At 47.8% G+C, this 24189-nt stretch overlaps 1 long non-coding RNA gene across 1 annotated transcript; it reads right to left on the reverse strand.

The window, feature by feature from the left end:
* Positions 1-11578: 11578 nt before the first annotated feature.
* Positions 11579-14691, reverse strand: LOC141042439 (uncharacterized). The gene is made up of 2 exons (XR_012205225.1): positions 13472-14691; positions 11579-11855 (listed from the first exon to the last, which is right to left on the reverse strand). It is a non-coding gene; the product is annotated as an uncharacterized lncRNA (long non-coding RNA).
* Positions 14692-24189: the final 9498 nt, after the last annotated feature.

Here is a 24189-nt window from a genome sequence, read left to right on the forward strand (position 1 = left end):
ATATTCAATGCTGAAATCAGCTGAGGTAGAGATCAGAAAAGAACATCAAGTGTTGATGGTGAATAAAACCACTAAGTTCAAGAAGGGCAAGGGTAAGAAGAACTTCAAGAAGGACGGCAAGGGAGTTGCCGCGCCCGGTAAGCCAGTTACCGGGAAGAAGTCAAAGAATGGACCCAAGCCCGAGACTGAGTGCTTTTATTGCAAGGGAAGTGGTCACTGGAAGCGGAACTGCCCCAAATATTTAGCGGACAAGAAGAAGGCCGGCAACACCCAAGGTATATGTGATATACAAGTAATTGATGTGTACCTTACCAGTACTCGTAGTAGCTCCTGGGTATTTGATACCGGTGCGGTTGCTCATATTTGTAACTCAAAGCAGGAACTACGGAATAAACGGAGACTGGCAAAGGACGAGGTGACGATGCACGTCGGGAATGGTTCCAAGGTCGATGTGATCGCCGTTGGCACGCTACCTCTGCATCTACCCATGGGATTAGTTTTAAACCTCAATAATTGTTATTTAGTGCCAGCTTTGAGCATGAACATTGTATCTGGATCTCGTTTAATTCGAGATGGCTACTCATTTAAATCTGAGAATAATGGTTGTTCTATTTATTTGAGAGATATGTTTTATGGTCACGCCCCGCTGGTCAATGGTTTATTTTTGATGAATCTCGAACGTGATGTTACACATGTTCATAGTGTGAATACCAAAAGATGTAAAGTTGATAACGATAGTTCCACATACTTGTGGCACTGCCGCCTTGGTCACATTGGTGTCAAGCGCATGAAGAAGCTCCATGCAGATGGACTTTTGGAGTCTCTTGATTACGAATCATTTGACACGTGCGAACCATGCCTCATGGGTAAGATGACCAAGACTCCGTTCTCCGGAACAATGGAGCGAGCAACCAACTTATTGGAAATCATACATACCGATGTGTGTGGTCCAATGAGTGTTGAGGCTCGCGGAGGATATCGTTATGTTCTCACTCTCACTGATGATTTAAGTAGATATGGGTATGTCTACCTGATGAAACACAAGTCTGAAACCTTTGAAAAGTTCAAGGAATTTCAAAGTGAAGTTGAGAATCAACGTGACAGGAGAATAAAATTCCTACGATCAGATCGTGGTGGAGAATATTTAAGTCACGAGTTTGGTGCACACTTAAGGAAATGTGGAATAGTTTCACAACTCATGCCGCCTGGAACACCTCAGAGAAATGGTGTGTCCGAACGTCGTAATCGCACTCTATTGGATATGGTGCGATCTATGATTTCTCTTACCGATTTACCGCTCTCATTTTGGGGTTATGCTTTAGAGACTGCCGCATTCACTTTAAATAGGGCTCCGTCGAAATCCGTTGAGACGACACCGTATGAATTATGGTTTGGGAAGAAACCTAAGCTGTCGTTTCTAAAAGTTTGGGGATGCGATGCTTATGTCAAGAAACTTCAACCTGAAAAGCTCGAACCCAAATCGGAAAAATGCGTCTTCATAGGATACCCTAAGGAAACTATTGGGTATACCTTCTACCTCAGATCCGAAGGCAAGATCTTCGTTGCCAAGAATGGGTCCTTTCTGGAGAAGGAGTTTCTCTCGAAAGAATTGAGTGGGAGGAAAGTGGAACTTGATGAGGTGATAGTCACCCCTTCCGAACCGGAAAGTAGCGCGGCGCGGGAAAATGTTCCTGTGGTGCCTACACCGACTAGGGAGGAAGTTAATGATGATGATCATGAAGCTTCGGATCAAGTTACTGAACTTCGTAGGTCCACAAGGACACGTTCCGCACCAGAGTGGTACGGCAACCCTGTCCTGGAAATCATGTTGTTAGACAACGGTGAACCTTCGAACTATGAAGAAGCGATGGCGGGCCCGGATTCCGACAAATGGCTAGAAGCCATGAAATCCGAGATAGAATCCATGTATGAAAACAAAGTATGGACTTTGACTGACTTGCCCGATGAGCGGCGAGCCATAGAAAACAAATGGATCTTTAAGAAGAAGACGGACGCAGATGGTAATGTGACCATCTACAAAGCTCGACTTGTCGCTAAGGGTTATCGACAAGTTCAAGGGGTTGACTACGATGAGACTTTCTCACCCGTAGCGAAGCTGAAGTCCGTCCGAATCATGTTAGCAATTGCCACATACTATGATTATGAGATATGGCAGATGGATGTCAAAACGGCATTCCTTAACGGCTTCCTTAAGGAAGAGTTGTATATGATGCAGCCGGAAGGTTTTGTCGATCCTAAGAATGATAACAAAGTATGCAAGCTCCAGCGCTCACTTTATGGGCTGGTGCAAGCATCTCGGAGTTGGAACATTCGCTTTGATGAGATGATCAAAGCGTTTGGGTTTACACAGACTTATGGAGAAGCCTGTGTTTACAAGAAAGTGAGTGGGAGCTCTGTAGCATTTCTCATATTATATGTGGATGACATATTATTGATGGGAAATGATATAGAATTCTTGGAAAGTATAAAGGCCTATTTGAATAAGTGTTTTTCAATGAAGGACCTTGGAGAAGCTGCTTATATATTAGGCATCAAGATCTATAGGGATAGATCAAGACGCCTCATTGGTCTTTCACAGAGTACATACCTTGACAAGATATTGAAGAAGTTCAATATGGATCAGTCCAAGAAGGGGTTCTTGCCTGTATTGCAAGGTGTGCAGTTGAGCACGGCTCAATGCCCGACCACGGCAGAAGATAGAGAAAAGATGAGTGTCATCCCCTATGCCTCGGCCATAGGGTCTATTATGTATGCCATGCTGTGTACCAGACCTGATGTAAACCTTGCCGTAAGTTGGGTAGGAAGGTACCAAAGTAATCCCGGCATGGAACACTGGACAGCGGTCAAGAATATCCTGAAGTACCTGAAGAGGACTAAGGATATGTTTCTCGTTTATGGAGGTGACGAAGAGCTCGTCGTAAAGGGTTACGTCGACGCTAGCTTCGACACAGATCTGGATGACTCGAAGTCACAGACCGGATACATGTATATTTTGAATGGAGGAGCAGTAAGCTGGTGCAGTTGCAAGCAAAGCGTCGTGGCGGGATCTACATGTGAAGCGGAGTACATGGCAGCCTCGGAGGCAGCACAGGAAGCAGTCTTGATGAAGGAGTTCATTACCGACCTAGGGGTGATTCCCAAAGCGTCGGGCCCGATGACTCTCTTCTGTGACAACACTGGAGCTATTGCCCTTGCAAAGGAGCCCAGGTTTCACAGGAAGACCAGGCATATCAAGCGTCGCTTCAACTCCATTCGTGAAAGTGTTCAAAATGGAGACATAGATATTTGTAAAGTACATACGGACCTGAATGTAGCAGATCCGTTGACTAAACCTCTCCCTAGGGAAAAACATGATCAACACCAGGACGCAATGGGTATTCGATTCATCACAATGTAACTAGATTATTGACTCTAGTGCAAGTGGGAGACTGTTGGAAATATGCCCTAGAGGCAATAATAATTGGTTATTATTATATTTCTTTGTTCATGATAATAGTCTATTATTCATGCTATAATTGTATTGTCCGGAAATCGTAATACATGTGTGAATACATAGACCACAAAGTGTCCCTAGTAAGCCTCTAGTTGACTAGCTCGTTGATCAACAGATAGTCATGGTTTCCTGACTATGGACATTGGATGTCATTGATAACGGGATCACATCATTAGGAGAATGATGCGATGGACAAGACCCAATCCTAAGCATAGCATAAAAGATCGTGTAGTTTCGTTTGCTAGAGCTTTTCCAATGTCAAGTATCTTTTCCTTAGACCATGAGATCGTGCAACTCCCGGATACCGTAGGAGTGCTTTGGGTGTGCCAAACGTCACAACGTAACTGGGTGACTATAAAGGTGCATTACGGGTATCTCCGAAAGTGTCTGTTGGGTTGGCACGGATCGAGACTGGGATTTGTCACTCCGTGTGACGGAGAGGTATCTCTGGGCCCACTCGGTAATGCATCATCATAATGAGCTCAATGTGACTAAGGCGTTAGTCACGGGATCATGCATTGCGGTAGGTAAAGAGACATGCCGGTAACAAGATTGAACAAGGTATTGGGATACCGACGATCGAATCTCGGGCAAGTAACATACCGATTGACAAAGGGAATTGCATACGGATTGATTGAATCCTCGACACCGTGGTTCATCCGATGAGATCATCGTGGAACATGTGGGAGCCAACATGGGTATCCAGATCCCGCTGTTGGTTATTGACCGGAGAGGCGTCTCGGTCATGTCTGCATGTCTCCCGAACCCGTAGGGTCTACACACTTAAGGTTCGGTGACGCTAGGGTTGTAGAGACATATGTATGCGGAAACCCGAAAGTTGTTTGGAGTCCCGGATGAGATCCCGGACGTCACGAGAGGTTCCGGAATGGTCCGGAGGTGAAGAATTATATATAGGAAGTCCAGTTTCGGCCACCGGGAAAGTTTCGGGGGTTACCGGTATTGTACCGGGACCAGCGGAAGGGTCCCGGGGGTCCACCGGGTGGGGCCACCTATCCCGGAGGGCCCCGTGGGCTGAAAGTGGAAGGGAACCAGCCCTTAGTGGGCTGGGGCGCCCCCCTTGGGCCTCCCCCCATGCGCCTAGGGTTGGGAACCCTAGGGGGGAGTTCCCCCTTGCCTTGGGGGGCAAGGCAACCCCTTCCCCCCTTGTGGCCGCCGCCCCCCCCCCCATTAGATCTCATCTCTAGGGCCGGCGCCCCCCCCAGGGGGCCTATATAAAGGGGGGAGGGAGGGCAGCAACCTACAGCCTTGGGCGCCTCCCTCCTCCCCTGCAACACCTCTCTCTCTCTCGCAGAAGCTCGGCGAAGCCCTGCCGGAGACCCGCTACATCCACCACCACGCCGTCGTGCTGTTGGATCTCCATCAACCTCTCCTTCCCCCTTGCTAGATCAAGAAGGAGGAGACGTCGCTGCACCGTACGTGTGTTGAACGCGGAGGTGCCGTCCGTTCGGCACTCGGTCATCGGTGATTTGGATCACGGCGAGTACGACTCCGTCATCCACGTTCATTGGAACGCTTCCGCTCGCGATCTACAAGGGTATGTAGATGCACTCCCTTCCCCTCGTTGCTAGTATACTCCATAGATGCATCTTGGTGGACGTAGGAAAATTTTAAAATTATGCTACGATTCTCGACAGGGAGTAGATGGTAAGTTCACCAAGTAGCATCGTATAGCATAAACCTACCCGGCGATCCCCTCCTCGTCGCCCTGTTAGAGAGCGGTCACCGGGTTATATCTGGAACTTGGGAGGGTGTGTTTTATTAAGTATCCGGTTCTAGTTGTCATAAGGTCAAGGTACAACTCCAAGTCTTCCTGTTACCGAAGATCACGGCTATTCGAATAGATAAACTTCCCTGCAGGGGTGCACCACATAACCCAACACGCTCGATCCCATTTGGCCGGACACACTTTTCTGGGTCATGCCCGGCCGCGGAAGATCAACACGTCGCAGCCCCACCTAGGCACAACAGAGAGGTCAGCACGCCCGTCTAAATCCTATGCGTGCAGAGGTCTGGGCCCATCGCCCATTGCACACCTGCACATTGCGTACGCGGCCGGAAGCAGACCTAGCCTAGCAGGCGTTCCAGTCCAATCCGGCGCGCGCCGCTCAGTCGCTGACATCACGAAGGCTTCGGCTGATACCACGACATCGAGTGCCCATAACTGTTCCCGCGTAGTTGGTTAGTGCGTATAGGCCAGTGGCCAGACTCAGATCAAATACCAAGATCTCGTTAAGCGTGTTAATTGAAGTATTCGCGAACGCCGACCAGGGCCAGGCCCACCTCTCTCCTAGGTGGTCTCAACCTGCCCTGTCGCTCCGCCACAAAGTAACAGTCGAGGGCCGTCGGGAACCCAGGCCCACCTCTACCGGGATGGAGCCACCTGCCCCTTCAGCCCCCATCTCCGAACAGTATCATAAGTAATGTAACAGTATAAAGTATATAGCATATTCCCGTGATCACCTCCCGAAGTGATCACGGCCCAGTAGTATAGCATGGCAGACGAACAAGAGTGTAGGGCCACTGATGGAATACTAGCATCCTATACTAAGCATTTAGGATTGCAGGTAAGGTAACAACTGTAGCAACAATGACAGGCTATGCAGCAGAATAGGATTAACCGAAAGCAGTAACATGCTACACTACTCTAATGCAAGCAGTAGAGAGAAGGAATAGGCGATATCTAGTGATCAAGGGGGGGCCTTGCCTGGTTGCTCTGGCAAGGAGGGGTCATCAACACCATAGTGGTACTGGGTAGCAGCGGCGTCGGTCTAGGTGTCTAACGAGAGAAGAGGGGGGAGAAACAATAAATATAATGCAAACATAAGCACGACGGTGCATGACAAGACAATGCGCGGTGCTAGGTGTGCCCCAACACGGTAGGAGGTGATACCGACAAAGGGGGCAACATCCGGGAAAGTATCCCCGGTGTTTCGCGTTTTCGGACAGACGAACCGGAGGTGAAATGTTGCAGGTTCGCCATGCTAGGGATGTGTGGCGGGCGAACGGGCCGCGTATTCGGATTCGTCTCGTCGTTCTGAGCAACTTTCATGTACAAAGTTTTTCCATCCGAGTTATGGTTTATTTTCTATGATTTATCAAAGTTTTAGGCATTTTCAAAATTTATTTAATTACTTAAACTGAACATTATCCACAACAGTGAAAGATGATGTCAGCATGACATCACCATGACGTCAGTAGGTCAAACCCAGCTGACCATGGTCAAACCTGTCCTGTGGGTCCAGTGGGACCCACCTGTCATTGACTAACGCTAACTAAACAGGTTTAACTAGTTTAGTTAATTGATTAGGTTAATTAAACACAATTAATTAAGTTAATTAAACATGATTAATTAGTTACTTAATTAATTGATTAATATTTATATTTACTTATTTATTTATTATTTATTTATTCTCTTTTTTAGACGTTGCAGGGGCTGGGCCCCACATGTCATTGGCCCATAGGGCCAAACGGGCGCACGCGAACGGGCGCTGCCCGATCGGGCGCACGCCCGAGGGGCGCTGGGCACGCACGGCGTACGCCGGCGCCGGCGGCCAGGGGAGGCAACAGAGGGATGGCCGTGGCGGGGCGCTGGCGGCCAGGGCTGCGCGCGGTGGGCGAGGTCGGCGAGGCCAACGCGTGGGCGCATGGCCGGGAGGGCAGCAGCGGGGCGCGCCGCAGCGGCGGGTGATGCGAGGATGGGCGCGAGGTTCGGGACGGCGCGGACGGACCGGTGGCGAGGTGCGGGCGCGTGTGGCAACGGTCGGCGCGGCACAGAGTAGAGAGAGGGAGGAAACGACGCGGGACAGCGCGGGGTGTGCAAGGGGGCGCGGCAGGCCACGACAGTTAGAGGAGGCGCAGGCGGGCGCAGTGCGTGCCTAGGCGCGGTGCGCGGCCCAGCGCGGTCGTGCACAGAGAGCGTGGTCGGGGCATACGGCGAGCGAAAGGGAAAGAGGAGACCGGGGCTCACTGAGCCCTGTAGTTGAGCGAGGTGTGCTCGGGGAGGAGTCGGGGTCGGGTGTCGACGACGTGGCAGCGGCGATGTGGCGCCGACGAGCAGCAACGGCGTCGGGGCAGATTCCCCGATCTAGATCGGGAGGAGGCAGAGGGAGTCCAGCGGGGAGGGGGAGGAGGAAGCGATCCGGTGAAGCAGTGGCGGGACGAGGCGGCGAAGGTGTGGGGCGGCGGCGTCAGGGACGATGGGGTCGGGGTGGTTTGCCCCGATCCAGAAACCGGGGGGAAGTGGGGGAGCGAGCGAGAGAGAGTGGGGGTCGTGGGGTAGTGGGGGAGAGGAGCTAGGGTTTCTGGCGCCCGAGGGGAGTAGTAGCGGGCGCGGTTGGGCCGGCCTGGCGGCCCTGTAGCCTGCTGGGCCGAGGCCCAGTGGGGGGCTTTTAATTTCTTTTGTCTTTTTTTTATTTGTTCTTTTCCTTTTATTTATTCTTTTCTGTTTTATTTTAGTTATACTTTATTTTCAGTTTAGTAAAATATGACAATAGCTCCTAAATTAATGTCTCAGAATAACCCACTGCCTTAAAAAAGTTTGGTGACTAAATAAACTAGTTTAACATTTGTTTACTATTTTAAAAGCATTTAAATTATATTTGCTACTGTTTTGTTTAGTTTAGTGCATTTAAACCTTTTATAAAGACTTGGTTTATTCACCAATATTACTTATGAATTATTTGGGACAACCCGAACATTTTAGTTTCATTATTTGAAAACTTTTATTGTTGCCTAATTTTTAATTTGAATTCGAATCGGTTTCGAACTAACGCGAGATTAGCAACAGTAATCTTGGTGACGTGGCATCATTAGCAGAGGTTCACTGTAGCTTAAGTATACGGGCGTCACAAACAACATCATAAATAACAGTAAGAAAACGTGATGCTAAATGGACATATCAATAGTTGGCTGGCCTGCAGCTGTCACATGAGCGACTCTGGCACCTCGAAAGCAAACGACGGGAATGACAAATCCAGGCGCAACAGAAATAAGTGCTAGAATAAGAATAGCGGCAGCGATGCCAAGGACCCAACAGTCAATGCAGGGTTCAGCAGCTTACGGGCCGGACCCAAGAAGAAGCCCTTTAAAGGGAACAAGGATGGCTCAAGCGCTCTTGAAAGCGTAGGTTTACTCCCTGAGGGGGGGTGAATGGGAGATTTTTAGAAAATTGTCAAACTCTGAGAATTTGACGAAGATCAGAGTGAAGAAATAGAAATGCGAGGGAACTAAGTCATCACAGAAATAGAAAGCATGCATACAAGATACATACATATGAAGATCATGTAATCATATACACATACAAGAATGAGGAAGATGAACTGAAGAAATGAACTACAACACTGATGAAAGTCTTCAGTTCAAATTCTTCATAAGGTAGATCACAAATTCCTCAGCGGCGGAATAACGTGAAGGTAAAGAGGTGAGGAATTTGAAACCAGGTAGGCTTGGTGAAGACACAGAGATTTGGTAGACCAGTTCTAGTTGTTGTATCAACTTGTTTGTGCAATATCTGCCTACCTTGTGTTTTGGAGATTGTTGAAAGAAACATGTATGGACTGATTTGTTTGCTAGTGCATACAGAGAGAAAAAGTCCATACATAACCAAAGAGAATGTTGTCTTTGGTGCTGAGTTCAAGGAACTTCATCGAAGTACATCTGCGCTGCAAAGAAGAACGAGCTATATTTGTTGAAGTGATAGAGTCCAGAAGATTGATGTGAAGAAATCGGCCCCTCGAAAATTTACTGCTGAAGCAAAGCTTTTGATTCGGTACTGTTGTCCGAAGAAATTGACTGCAGCGATGGAAGTCGAAGACAAAGTGAAGACGTAGTATTCATTTTGTTGTTCTTCTTTCATTCTTTCAAGTCATAGGACCTCCGTACTATAAAGAGGGGTATAGGTTCTCGATGCTTAGATCCGCTGTGATGCTTAGCCATAACCTATGAAAGATGCGAGAGAAATCTCTTTGTGCTCCGAGCAAATACTTGCCAACAAGAGACTATGATCTTCTTAGCTGCAAGAGATTTGCCTCGGGCCGAGGAGTTATCATTTCTTGCTTCCGCAAGAAATGTTACCGTTGTGCTCAAATCCGATCGTTGGAATCGTGTTGCTCAGCCATTGGCTGAGCCCGATGTCTGATTTGATCATTTCCCATCTGGGAAGGCTGCGGCTATAAATAGCCACCCCGCTCCAGCACTGTCCGTTGGCTGCTCCGCTTGAGATTTCTGAGAAGATTGATTTGAGCAACCCCTCTCCGAGCGATTTGAGTTTAAGATCCACCCAGAGAAAAAAAACCAAGAGCCCAAACTTAGACAGTGGTTTAGCATCACAGTAGTTCCGAGTGAGAGTTCTTGTACCTATTACTCTTGAGAGATGCGCACTCTCTAGACGGATACGTTTCGGCTTCGAGTGTTGAAGAGTTGTTGTCTTCACTAAGCCTGATCTTCAGCAACCAAGAGTGATTGTGGTTCGCGAAGGTCGACCGAAGGTTTGGAGATCGCCTACGAGGATCTACCACGAGTGAAATCAACTTGAGTCTAGTCAGTTCTGTGTTGAAGGAGAATAGGGTGAACAGAGTTTATCTTCAGTGTTAAATCACATCCCCTCTAACTAGAAGTAGCCCTTTGGCAGAAGGGTGAACTGGTCTACCAAACTCCTCTATTGCCATCGAGCACCACTGGTTTTATCTACTCTACTACATTTCCTTCAGTAGTTATTATTCGTGCTCTATGCTGATAGATTACTTGATCATTCTATTCTGTGTTCATTCTTGTTCATTATCTTCGCCTGTATTCTTTCCACTACAAAAAAAGACACTTCCGTGATGATACGTGTTTGTCACAGCAGGTCACGTTTTCTGTCATGCATGTACATCCATGACGATTTTATGACAGAATCAAGATAGTCATACATGTGCTGTCGTATAAGTGTTCCATGACATTACCAAAATTATCATCACGGAAGTGTCCACTTCCATGATGATAAATCGCGCGTCATAGAAGTGCTTTCGTCAAGGGTGACCGACACGTGGCATCCACCGTAACGGGTCGCCATTAAGCTATCGAGTCCGGTTTTGGATCCGATAACCCGTTAACAGCCCAGACCAATGAGGATTTTCCACGTGTAAAATTGTCATTGGCCGGAGGAAACACGTGTTGGCTCACCGTTGGGACAGATGTCATCCATTCATTGGACAGGAGGCGCCTATGATACGCTGACACGTGGCATGGCCCAACAGAGGCCCATTTCAATGAAAAGGCTGGCCCGTTTGACTTTGTCAAACGGTAACGGCCCGGCCCACGGAGAGCCTGTTAACGGCCTGTTCGTATATAGCCCATTTACGGCCCGCTAACTCACGGCCCGTTACGACCTACCGGAATTAAGCCCAGTAGCTTCATCTGGGCCGTCCAATATGATTCCAGCCCGTTGTAACTTCCGGCCCATCTATGGCCCATGATGTCTTTCAGCCCATACGAGGGCATTTTTAACTCTTGGCCCATTAAAGGCCCGTGGTGAATCTGGCCCGCAATGAACAGTGTAACGCTTTATACCCATTAACAACCCATTATTCCATTGGGCCGTTTCCAACCCGTGTTATCTTTCGGCCTTCTCAGCGCCCATTTATTCTTAGGCTTATTTCCAGCATTCGGTTACGCCCGTTACTGGCCTTTTCTACGTGTGGGCCAAATTCAGCCCATGGTTACAATCTGCCCGTTTGCGGCCCGTTAATCGGTTGGGCCGTTTTCGTAGCGTCATCAAATACGGCAGATTGACGATGCCCCGTTATGGTTGGCCCACGAACAGACGATTCCAAATCTAGCCCATTTATGGCCCATAATGCGGTCTGTTATTGGCCCATGTTTGGCCGATCGATCATACGGCCCGTAGAAGGCCCATTGATGCTACGGCCCATAGAAGGCACATCGTTTCTACAGCCCTTAGGAGGCCCATTGTTTCTACATGTGGCACCCCGGCTCAGAGAAAACCGGAACGCCACGTATTCCAGCCCAGAGATCGAGGAGAAGTCTTCTGGAATACGGCACTGCTTAGCATAGAACAAACCAGCTTACTATTATTAGATGAATATGAAAACAAGGTCTCCGATATTACAATGAATAACATCAGCACAGCGACACTACGCCATCCTCAGTTGCTCTATGCAAGCAGCAGAACAACTCGAAGCAGCGGAAAAACTACTGGCAGCGGAACAACGACAACAGTGGTGAACTCCACTCCGCAGGGACTCTGGCTGGAACGCTTATCCTAGCTCGCAAACACAGGAACAACACCAAAAAAGCAAGCACTCCAGGCATGACCTGCAAGCTGGCATGACACGCCAGGTCACTACATTGAATGTACTTGCAAGCTCACAATTAACCAGAAGCATTCAAGACAAACAACAGCATGGCAATTACAGGTTAAGCAGGAATTGTCATGAGGTCATCATGGCACGAACAACATGAACATAATACTGCTAGAACAATATGAGCATGGCATATACATATAAATCTGACGATACTAGCATGCAACATGATGACACTACATGCACCATCTATTCTGCTCGGGTACCCATCACATGCATCACTTACCAACCTCGGACATCACACGATTATCTCAGGATCAAATCAAGCTTGGTATAAACAATACCGTAGTAATCATTAAATGACCACAAGGAGCTTGATCTTTACCCATGATTCTCGCACAACATCACGAATATCCAACAACTCGGTATCCTCGATATCACGGTGATCATTCCGGCGATCATAACCATGACCAACACTTGGTCTCAAACGGTGATCTTTCCGGCGATCACAACCAACTTGTCTCCTCATCGAACTGGGGTTGTTATTAATCAAGTTATTATTATTAATACTGTTGACTCACGGTGGGACCGACACGAACTGGGCCCTTATCCGCGGGCGCGGCTATCGATAGATTTAATATACACTCTGCAGATGTTAGTACACTGTACCCACACCACGGAACCCATGGCCTCGCACTCCCATTCGGGTGGACCAACGGCGTTCCAACAAAACCGATCTACTGCCATGACACTCTCCCGGCCACTCCGACCCACTCCCAACTGGGCTAGTCCTGGGTGGCCCCGTGTCTACCAAAGACACAACGACCACCGTCGTGGCCAAACGTCCCTCACGGGGACCGGATCCATAAAAATAACAACAACGGGCACACAAGGTTATGTCTGCTTACCTAACCAGGGTACGCACGCCCATAACCTTCCCTAGTTGGAGGCACTGGCGAGAGGCACGACAATAGACCCAGTTAGGACCTCCCCATAAGGTAAGCGTGGTTGCACTGGTCAGTTTTGATATGGTGGCAGCATGACTCAGCCAACAGTTGTTCAAGTTCAATTTAATCCGATTAAACTTGAATGCAATATGCTTAGCCATGATAAAATAACATGATGCATATACAAAGCATGAGCATGATATCAACATAAGCACGGGATGCAACATAACTATCCATCATATGAAATAATCTCAAACTGAACATGGCATAATGACGAGCATAAATATTACAAGTGCAACACTACTCATGGTATAACATGACCACTAGCATCAACCATAAATACCATGCAAGAACTCATCAATAACATTACCGAGTAACACTTAACCAACTAACAACAAAGGAAACAACGCATATTAACAATACTCGATAACCGACGTTAGTCATGCACCGAAGAACATGACCAACCCAACATGTACTACTATCAAGCATGGCAATATGAAAGTAATACTAGCAACTAGCAAGGCATGCTAACCAGGTGCATACCAACATAGCAAGCAAGTAAGCACTAACCCAGAAGCATTACCGAAACAACGATAACCATATTTTAAACAAGCAATCATTTAATAAATATTCAAGTTGAAAACCATGGCTACTGCATGAATATCATGCAAGTGGGTATTGTGGCTTGCCTGGGGGTGAAGAAGGCATCGGGGAGCAGTGCGGTGAAGTCGCGGAAAGATTTGCTGGAAACAGTTCTCTCTCGGAGGGGCTGTTTACGGGCAAGGGAAAAAAGGTCATTTTCACAGTGTCAAACCATAGTGAAAATGAAACCAACAGAACGGGCTCGACGAGACGAAGAAGTGGGCTTTGGAATCACCTCATTTGGAGTCTCAAGCAAAAAGATATAAGCGTTTGAAATCCAGGGACCAATCTGTAAGATAAACTCTACAAACAGGCCCCTGAGCGGAAAAACAGAAAGCACATTTAGTTTAATACGTCTTCTCAGCGGAGAAAACGTATTTATAGCCGTAGTTAACCGGGAATACGCTTTCCCAGAAGTAAAACGTACTTCTCACCGAACTAAGACCAAAATAAGCTTTCCCTTAATGAAAATGTATTCAAGCAACTGTGTTTCCACTTATCCAGCTAGGCAAACGCGGGGCCGGCTAGGGTGACGCTGATGTGCGGGTCCCACGCGGGTGGGGCCCGTCACTTATCCACGCTGGACCGGGCGGGGGTCAATGTCGTGCGGCTGACTGGTGGGGCCCGCGGGGAGAGGCGGGGCTCGCCTGGCCAGCTGGACGGGGGTCTTCCTCTTCCTCTCGCCTCCCCGACAGAACATGGGAGAGGCTGGGGAGGGCACAGCGCCGGCGATGGGCCGGCCGGCTCCGGCCACTTCCGGTCGAGACGAGGCCAGCGGACGGCGCGGGACGGAGTGCCGCTCCCGCCTGGAGCAGCAGTGGCGCCGGAGAGGGAGCGGGGCCACAGCGACGGGAGGAGGCAGGGACGGAAGGCGGCGGCCGTTCTCGAGGGACACGGCCCTGGAGGGGCTCCGGCAAGAATGGCGGTGAGGGGAAGGGTCTCCGGCGTGTGGGGAAGCTCGTGGAGAGGTCAGGGAGTGGAGGGGTGGCTCGGGTGGCTCGGATTCGAGAGGAGACCCGAGGCGGCCATGGCGGCAATGGAGGTCGAGGAGGGGCTCTGGTGCTCGGGGAAGTGGGGGGAGGGGAAGAGGAGTGCGGGGAGGCCAGTGGTGTGCTCAAAGGGCTCGGGGGAGGGCTTATATAGCCGCGGGGCGAGGTGTCGCGCTGGCGTCGCCGCGGACGCGTGCGCGCGCACGAGCTCGGGGAAGGCGACGGGGAAGTGATTCAGAGCTCACAGAGGAGTAGACGACGCCGGAGAGCAGAGGAAGAAGCCGAGCACCATTAAAACATGTCGGGGCACTGTGCTCCCGTGGGCGTTCGGCGGCGAGCGTCGGTGGGCGTCGGTGAGGAAACGGACGGAGGGGCAATGGGGTCCACGTGATCGGCGACGACGAGAGGAAGACAAAGGACATGCTCACGCGCGCTAAGACCACGAGGGGAGGAGGGCCCCGAGCAAGAAGCCATTCTGGACGCGGCCATGGCATGCCAGAGAGGTGGTGACCGCGTGAGCTGGCGAGGAGAAGGTGCCAAAGGTTTGCAAACGTTGTCTAGTGCGTAGCTCATCCAGGGGAGGTTGCAACTGAGGTGGTAGTTTGGTGAAAAGAGCTCCGGTTGAATGGTAATCACCCTCTGAAGTTTACTGCAGTAAACTTGGGTGCGAACTGCTGAGCAACAGAAAAGGTATTGGAAGAAATGGAGTTGTCTGGTAGGTTTAGGGTAAGAAGGACTTTCACCCTGGTAACTTGGAGAGGATTAGAATCAAGATTTAATGTAGTTGCTTAACAACCACATAAACTGGTCCAGAAACTAGATTAGGATGATGCACTCACATGGTGTTATGGAATGGGATGAAACTTGGCAAATCCTCACAATATGGACATATAAATATGCTGTAAAAAGCTCATACCAAATGGACCATCCAAAATGGTACTTGCTTTACAAACATCATTTCTGTCCAGAATCTTGGAAAAATTCTAGAGGAATAATGGCTTGATAAAACATTCCCAAAATGGGTGGAGGTAGGTTATATGGATAATATAAGGCCTAGAAAACTTGGCAGCCATAATGAAGCAATATAAAATATACTTTCTTCACAAACGGAGATTTTGGACAGAATCAAAGAATTGAAGATGAGCTCACATGGAGGCATGACATGAGCTCTACTTTGGTGGAGGGCTATGATATGATGATATGAGGGATCATGCAAAATGGCAACTCATTTGGATATGCCTAGATTGCACCTCCTTCACAAAGCTTCTTTCTGGATAGAAACTTTGGAAAATCATAATTAAATAATTACTAGGCAAATGAGGTTACATTTTGGCATGTGGCAATTATATGGACAGGAAAAGGTGTCCAAGGAGTTTTAGGTCAATTGGGAAAAGTAAAATAACACTTGCTTCACAATGTGCCATTTAGGGCAGAATAGGAAATGAATTATTTGAGCATGATGATAAACATGACAAATGAAATATTTCACCATATTTGAGAAAGATATGACCCAAACAATTTATGAGAATTATTTGGGAATTTTAGGAGTGATGGAAATAAAGGTTGCTTCACAACCTAGGGTAATTTGAGTTATTCCTTTAATAGAAAAGGAATATTCCCAATAAAAAGACTATTGGGATTTGGGCTAGGATGAAAATGACAAGGTCTAGGGAAGGATTTGGGTATAACAAGCCACTCTGGAAGCAAAGAAGAGTTCATCTTCTTCAGTTTCCAGACCACAAAGCCACAGAAAAAGGAAATCTCAGGCAAAAACCTCAGAAAAACAAAGAAAAAGAAAGGGCCAAAAATCAGGCTGTTACAAACCTTACCCCCTTAAAGAAATCTCGTCCTCGAGATTTGGTTGCTCAGGGAACAAGTATGAAGATACTGACTTAAGGAAACCGTTTCCAACTCGGGTATCCTTTTTCTTATTTTTGTTCCCACTAAATTTTTATCTGACTGGCCCTGGGGTGGTTTGCTTTAATATATCCATATTCTGGCAGATCTTACCTTGCTTGTTCATGCTTATACAGGCTCTACTTTCTTTTTAGATCTGCTGACTTAGCTGACTGTGATTGATTCTCACGACTAAAATATATGTCGGTCTCACAAATCCAAGAGTGATTTCCGCTGGGTGTGTCATCCGGCACTGACAATCTTTCATGAAGTGGTGATCAGATTTTTCTAGTGGACACCCAAGATCTAACTCCTTGCATTGGGTTTCTCCACTAAATGCAGGTCCTTCGGGTTCCAAACAGTGAGTTGGGTTATAACCGCTTTACTGACAGATTCTGGCTTATCGCGGAAGTTTCTGAATCATCTTAACTGGTTCCACTGTCGTGAGTATTGGATCCGTACCAAATATTTGATTGTCGCCTGTCGTGGCTAGCATAAGAGTTTGACCTGTATGATAATATCTGCAGACTTGACTGACGGTGGTTCTGCACCACGCGGGTCTTGCAACAATTTTCATACCTGCATCACTGGTCTTGATCCTTCATTATTGTTTTCTTGGTCTGGATCCTTGGCTGAAAGAGCTGGGTCATATTGCTTCTTCGTATCACCATAGGTAATGTCGGTGCAATTTTTCGGCAATCGCAGCTTATCCTCATTTTTCTGGCAGGGCACCCCATTAAATGGCAGGTTCAACACCTCTCAAGTTCTGACTGCAGGAAAATGATCATTCAAACCTTTGCAAGAAATCGGCAAATAAATCAGTAGCCACCAGAACGGTCTTTACAACTCAGACCTGGGACATGACTGAAATAACTCAACCACGGCTCAGGACGGCCGAAAAGCAGCTTAGAACTCGTGACAGTCGTTGAAGAGAGAAATAAAAATCGGCATCCACCCCAGATAGCTAAAAACAGCTTAGATCACAGGCGTGGTGCCGTCATTGGAGAAACAGGGGACAAGGGCTCATCAGGATCATTTTCCAGGTTCACAGGTACTTGTATTGAGCTCATTGATGTCGTCAATCCTCATAATCCTTTTTCACACTGCGGTGTATACTGGCTTTCCTCTCTTAACCATCCTCACGTGGTTGTCAGATCCTCATCCGAGTGACTTGTAAGATCTTGGTGGTATGCTCACCGCATATATATGAGAATCTAATTCCCGAGACAGACGTGTATTCTGACTGATTCTTGCTTCTGACCAAAATGTTGCGGATCTGATTCTTGGGATTCACTGTCATATGCTGTCAATTCACAGCGTACTACCTTTTACCAATGTCTTACTGAGGAAGATTGGCTGGATTGTGCTTGAAACTTTCATCGGACAGCTTGCTAAAGAAGACTGGGTACCGTGCTTCAGAAGCTTACCCCCTTAAAGACTTTGCTGGGGAAAGACTCGGTACCTTATGCCGGAAGCTTTTGCGGTTGCTTACTGAAGAAGGCAGAGTACCTTGTACGGGAAATCATCCATGTATCGTACTGAGGAAGATAGATGGATCTTGCCTTGGAAGCTTCTCGGGTATCTTGCGAGAGAAGATTGGGTTGCTTACACCAGAAGCTTCTGATTGTGATATGCGGACCGATTTCCACATATATAACCATCTTAATATTTTTGTTATTGATTTCTTGTATGAAACGGGGTTTTGCAGGACTATCCTCCTTTGTGAGTACATGCCATATTTTTGCTTGCTTCCAGGTACATCGGGTTCCAAAATCATCCTCAGCGAAAAATTAAACTTGTATCTGAGCCATACCTTTGATAATATTTTGTCAACCTTGCACACAATTTATCTTCTTGCTGATTTGATCATTTCTGCTATGAGGAGTGCACGTTAATGCAAACTTTATACTGACATTCCATCCAGGATTCAGACGAGCTATTTCCAATTTCACTGCAGTCTGCTGACAATTCCATTCTGCTTAGCTGAGTTTCCAAATATATGCATTTCTTGCTGACTCTTCGGGTCCGGTGTCAGCTGACGAGCAACTTTAATAGGGGAAAATTTGTAACACCGAAGGCCCAAAGAAAGAAACAAAAGAAACGACTAAAACAAAAGCACACAAACATACTACTAATATAATTAATCAAACAATCATCACATATTACTGCTACTCACACCATAATATGCATGCACACCTAAGCATACAAATCGCACGGAAACTCCGGTATTACGGTCTAATATGCTGGGCGGTGTGCACGAAAATTATATCCATGTGTGGAAGGAGTTGGCGTAACCGAAGCTACACCAAGCACTGGCTGAATAGTGGCTGGATCTGGATGGATACACAGGTGAGGAAGGACTTGACGATCAAGTATCGAGACACAAAAGTCACGACCATATCATCATCAAGCATACGAAAGGGATTCGTACACGTCCAAAGAATAGAATGACTGAGTAGGGTAGCGGTGAAAAAGCAAGGCTCCCTGGCATTGCCCTTTTCTGATAACCAAGATCAGTAACGGTTGCCAGAGGGACGAGATGGATGGCATGATTCGGGATAGAAACAAGTCTATCACCGAAATAATATGGGTGGGTGGCGGAAAAATATACGCAATACCTGAGCATAACACCTGCAAATGGTGCCTCGAACTCTATGTGCCAGGGCATCACTCTGCTAGGACAGAGATGACGCCGAACACCAAAGAGCAGGCATGCTAAGAAGGAGGGTGCAGGCGGTGGACCGAAAACGATGCCGCCTACACTCACAAGATCAACCGTTAGCGACAAAATAATAATCTATATGCATGCTATGCCACAAAAATGCAACAATCAAGTGCAACAAACCAACTGGGGTCTATACTACCGCTTTCTAATGTTCGCGCGGACTAAGGCATCCTACAGCCAGACCTGGCTCTGGTACCAAGCCTGTGGCACCCCGACTCAGAGAAAACCAGAACGCCCCGTATTCTAGCCCAGAGATCGAGGAGAAGTCTTCTGGAATACGGCACTGCTTAGCATAGAACAAACCGGCTTACTATTATTACACGAATATGAATACAAGGTCTCCGATATTACAATGAATAACATCGGCACGGCGACACTACGCCATCCTCAGTTGCTCTATGCAAGCAGCAGAACAACTCGAATCAGCGGAAAAACTACTGGCAGCGGAACAACGACAACAGTGGTGAACTCGACTCCGCAGGGACTGTGGCTGGAACGCTTATCCTAGCTTGCGAACACAGGAACAACACCAAACAAGCAAGCACTCCAGGCACGACCTGCAAGCTGGCATGACACGCCAGGTCAGTACATTGAATGTACTTGCAAGCTCACAATTAACCAGAAGCATTCAAGACAAACAATAGCATGACAATTACAGGTTAAGCAGGAATTATCATGAGATCATCATGGCACGAACAACATGAACATAATACTGCTAGAACAATATGAGCATGGCATATACATATAAATCTGATGATACTAGCATGCAACATGATGACACTACATGCACCATTTATTCTGCTCAGGTACCCATCACATGCATCACTTACTAACCTCGGACATCACACGATTATCTCAGGATCAAATCAAGCTTGGTATAAACAATACCGTAGTAATCATTAAATGACCACAAGGTGCTTGATCTTTACCCATGACTCTCGCACAACATCACGAATATCCAACAACTCGGTATCCTGGATACCACGGTGATCATTCCGGCGATCACAACCATGACCAACACTTGGTCTCAAACGGTGATCTTTCCGGCGATCACAACCAACTTGTCTCCTCATCGAACCGGGGTTGTTATTAATCAAGTTATTATTATTAATACTGTTGACTCACGGTGGGACCGACACGAACTGGGCCCTTATCCGCGGGCGCGACTATCGATAAATTTAATATACAATGTAGAGGTTAGTACACTGTACCCACACCACGGAACCCATGGCCTCGCACTCCCATTCGGGTGGACCAACGGCGTTCTGACAAAACCGATCTACTGCCATGACACTCTCCCGGCCACTCCGACCCACTCCCAACTGGGCTAGTCCTGGGTGGCCCCGTGTCTACCAAAGATACAACGACCACCGTCGTGGCCAAACGTCCCTCACGGGGACCGGATCCATAAAAATAACAACAACGGGCACACAAGGTTATGTCTGCTTACCTGATCAGGGTACGCATGCCCATAACCTTCCATAGTTGGAGGCACCGGCGAGAGGCATGACAATAGACCCAGTTAGGACCTCCCCATAAGGTAAGCGTGGTTGCACTGGTCAGTTTTGATATGGTGGCAGCATGACTCAGCCAACAGTTGTTCAAGTTCAATTTAATCCGGTTAAACTTGAATGCAATATGCTGAGCCATGATAAAATAACATGATGCATATACAAAGCATGAGCATGATATCAACATAAGCACGGGATGCAACATAACTATCCATCATATGAAATAATCTCAAACTGAACATGGCATAATGACGAGCATAAATATTACAAGTGCAACACTACTCATGGTATAACATTACCACTAGCATCAACCATAAATACCATGCAAGAACTCATCAATAACATTACCGAGTAACACTTAACCAACTAACAGCAAAGGAAACACCGCATAATAACAATACTCGATAACCGACGTTAGTCATGCATCGAAGAACATGACCAACCCAACATGTACTACTATCAAGCATGGCAATATGAAAGTAATAGTAGCAACTAGCAGGGCATGCTAACCAGGTGCATACCAACATAGCAAGAAAGTAAGCACTAACCCAGAAGCATTACCGAAACAACGATAACCATATTTTAAACAAGCAATCATTTCATAAATATTCAAGTTGAAAACCATGGCTACTGCATGAATATCATGCAAGTGGATATTGTGGCTTGCCTGGGGGTGAAGAAGGCATCGGGGAGAAGTGCGGTGAAGCCGCGGAAAGATTTGCCGGAAACAGTTCTCTCTCGCAGGGGCTGTTTACGGGCAAGGGAAAAAAGGTCATTTTCACAGTGTCAAACCATAATGAAAATGAAACCAACAGAACGGGCTCGGCGAGATGAAGAAGTGGGCTTTGGAATCACCTCATTTGGAGTCTCGAGCAAAAAGATATAAGCGTTTGAAATCCAGGGACCAATCTGTAAAATAAACTCTACAAACAGGCCCCTGAGCGGAAAAACAGAAAGCACATTTAGTTGAATACGTCTTCTCAGCAAAGAAAACGTGTTTATAGGCCGAGTTAAGAGGAAATACGCTTTCCCGGAAGGTAAACGTACTTCCCGCCGAACTAAGCCCAAAATTCGCTTTCCCTTAATGAAAACGTTTCTCCGTAAATGTGTTTTCACTTATCCAGCTAGGCAAACGCGGGGCCGGCTCGGGTGACGGTGACGTGCGGGTCCCATGCGGGTGGGGCCCGTCACTTATCCACGCTGGGCCGGGCGGGGTTAACGCCGTGCGGCTGACTGGTGGGGCCCGCGGGGAGAGGCGGGGCCCGCCTGGCCAGCTGGACGGGGGTCTTCCTCTTCCTCTCGCCTCCCCGACAGAGCAGGGGAGAGGCAGGGGAGGGCACAGCGCCGGCGATGGGCCGGCCGGCTCCGGCCACTTACGGTCGAGACGAGGCCAGCGGACAGCGCGGGGCGGAGTGCCGCTCCCGCCTGGAGCAGCAGTGGCGCCGTAGAGGGAGCGGGGCCACAGCGACAGGAGGAGGCAGGGACGGAAGGCGGCGGCCGTTCTCGAGGGACACGGCCCTAGAGGGGCTCCAGCAAGGAATGGCGGTGAGGGGAAGGGTCTCCGACGTGTGGGGAAGCTCGTGGAGAGGTCAGGGAGTGGAAGGGTGGCTCGGGTGGCTCGGATTCGAGAGGAGACCCGAGGCGGCCATGGCGGCAATGGAGGTCGAGGAGGGGCTCTGGTGCTCGGGGAAGTGGACGGGGAGGGGAAGGGGAAGGGGAGTGCGGGGAGGCCAGTGGTGTGCTCAAAGGGCTCGGGGAGGGCTTATATAGCCGCGGGGCGAGGTGTCGCGCTGGCGTCGCCGCGGACGCGTGTCCGGCGCCGCGGACGCGTGTGCGCGCGCACGAGCTCGGGGAAGGCGACGGGGAAGTGATTCAGAGCTCACGGAGGAGTAGACGACGCCGGAGAGCAGAGGAAGAAGCCGAGCACCATTAAAACATGTCGGGGCACTGTGCTCCCGTGGGCGTTCGGCGGCGAGCGTCGGTGGGCGTCAGTGAGGAAACCGAAGGAGGGGGAGCGGGGTCCAGGTGATCAGCGACGACGAGAGGAAGACAAAGGACATGCTCACGCGCGCTAAGACGACGAGGGGAGGAGGGGCCCGAGCAAGAAGCCATTCTGGACGCGGCCATGGCATGCCAGAGAGGTGGTGACCGCGTGAGCTGGCGAGGAGAAGGTGCCAAAGGTTTGCAAACGTTGTCTAGTGCGTAGTTCATCCAGGGGAGGCTGCAACTGAGGTGGTAGTTTGGTGCAAAGATCTCCAGTTGAATGGTAATCACCCTCTGAAGTTTACTACAGTAAACTTGGGTGAGAACTGCTGAGCAACAGCAACGGGATTGGAAACAATGGAGTTGTCTGGTAGGTTTAGGGTAAGAAGGACTTTCACCCTGGTAACTTGGAGAGGATTCGAATCAAGATTTCATGTAGTTGCTTAACAACCACATAAACTGGTCCAGAAACTAGATTAGGATGATGCACTCACATGGAGTCACGGAATGGGATGCAACTTGGCAAATCCTCACAATATGGACATATAAAGATGCTGTAAAAAGCTCATACAAAATGGACCATCCAAAATGGTACTTGCTTTACAAACATCATTTCTGTCCAGAATCTTGGAAAAATTCTATAGGAATAATGGCTTGATAAAACATGCCCAAAATGGGTGGAGGTAGGTTATATGGATAATAGAAGGCCTAGAAAACTTGGAAGCCATAATGGAGCAAGATAAAATATACTTGCTTCACAAACGGAAATTTTGGACAGAATCAAAGAATTGAAGATGAGCTCACATGGAGGCATGACATGAGCTCTACTTTGGTGGAGGGCTATTATATGATGATATGAGGGATCATGCAAAATTGCAACTCATTTGGATATGCCTAGATTGCACCTCCTTCACAAAGCTTCTTTCTGGATAGAAACTTTGGAAAATCATAATTAAATAATTACTAGGCAAATGAGGTTGAATTTTGGCGTGTGGCAATTATATGGACAGGAAAAGGTGTACAAGGTGTTTTAGGTCAATTGGGAAAAGTAAAATAACACTTGCTTCACAATGTGCCATTTAGGGCAGAATAGGAAATGAATTATTTGAGCATGATGATAAACATGAAAAATGAAATATTTTGACATATTTGAGAAATATATGACCCAAAAAATTTATGAGAATTATTTAGGAATTTTAGGAGTGATGGAAATAAAGGTTGCTTCACAACCTAGGGCAATTTGAGTTATTCCTTTAATAGAAATGGAATATTCCCGATAAAAAGAATATTGGTATTTGGGCTAGGATGAAAATGACAGGGTCTAGGGAAGGATTTGGGTATTACAAGCCACTCTGGAAGCAAAGAAGAGTTCATCTTCTTCAGTTTCCAGACCACAAAGCCACGGAAAAAGGAAATCTCAGGCAAAAACCTGAGAAAACAAAAGAAAAAGGAAGGGCCAAAAATCAGGCTGTTACACTACGGCCCGTAGGAGGCCCATGGTAACTACAGTAAATATGTAGCCCATGGTTATTGTGGACTAGTTTTAAAAAATAGGTTATTGCGGCCACTAGCAAACCGCGGAAAAAGAACTACACTGACTACAAGCAAACAAATAAACAAGACAACAAGGAAATAAATAAGCAAGCAACTTACGCTAGGCT

The sequence above is a fragment of the Aegilops tauschii genome, chromosome 3 (assembly GCF_002575655.3).
Source record: "Aegilops tauschii subsp. strangulata cultivar AL8/78 chromosome 3, Aet v6.0, whole genome shotgun sequence".
Classification (NCBI taxonomy): domain Eukaryota; kingdom Viridiplantae; phylum Streptophyta; class Magnoliopsida; order Poales; family Poaceae; genus Aegilops; species Aegilops tauschii.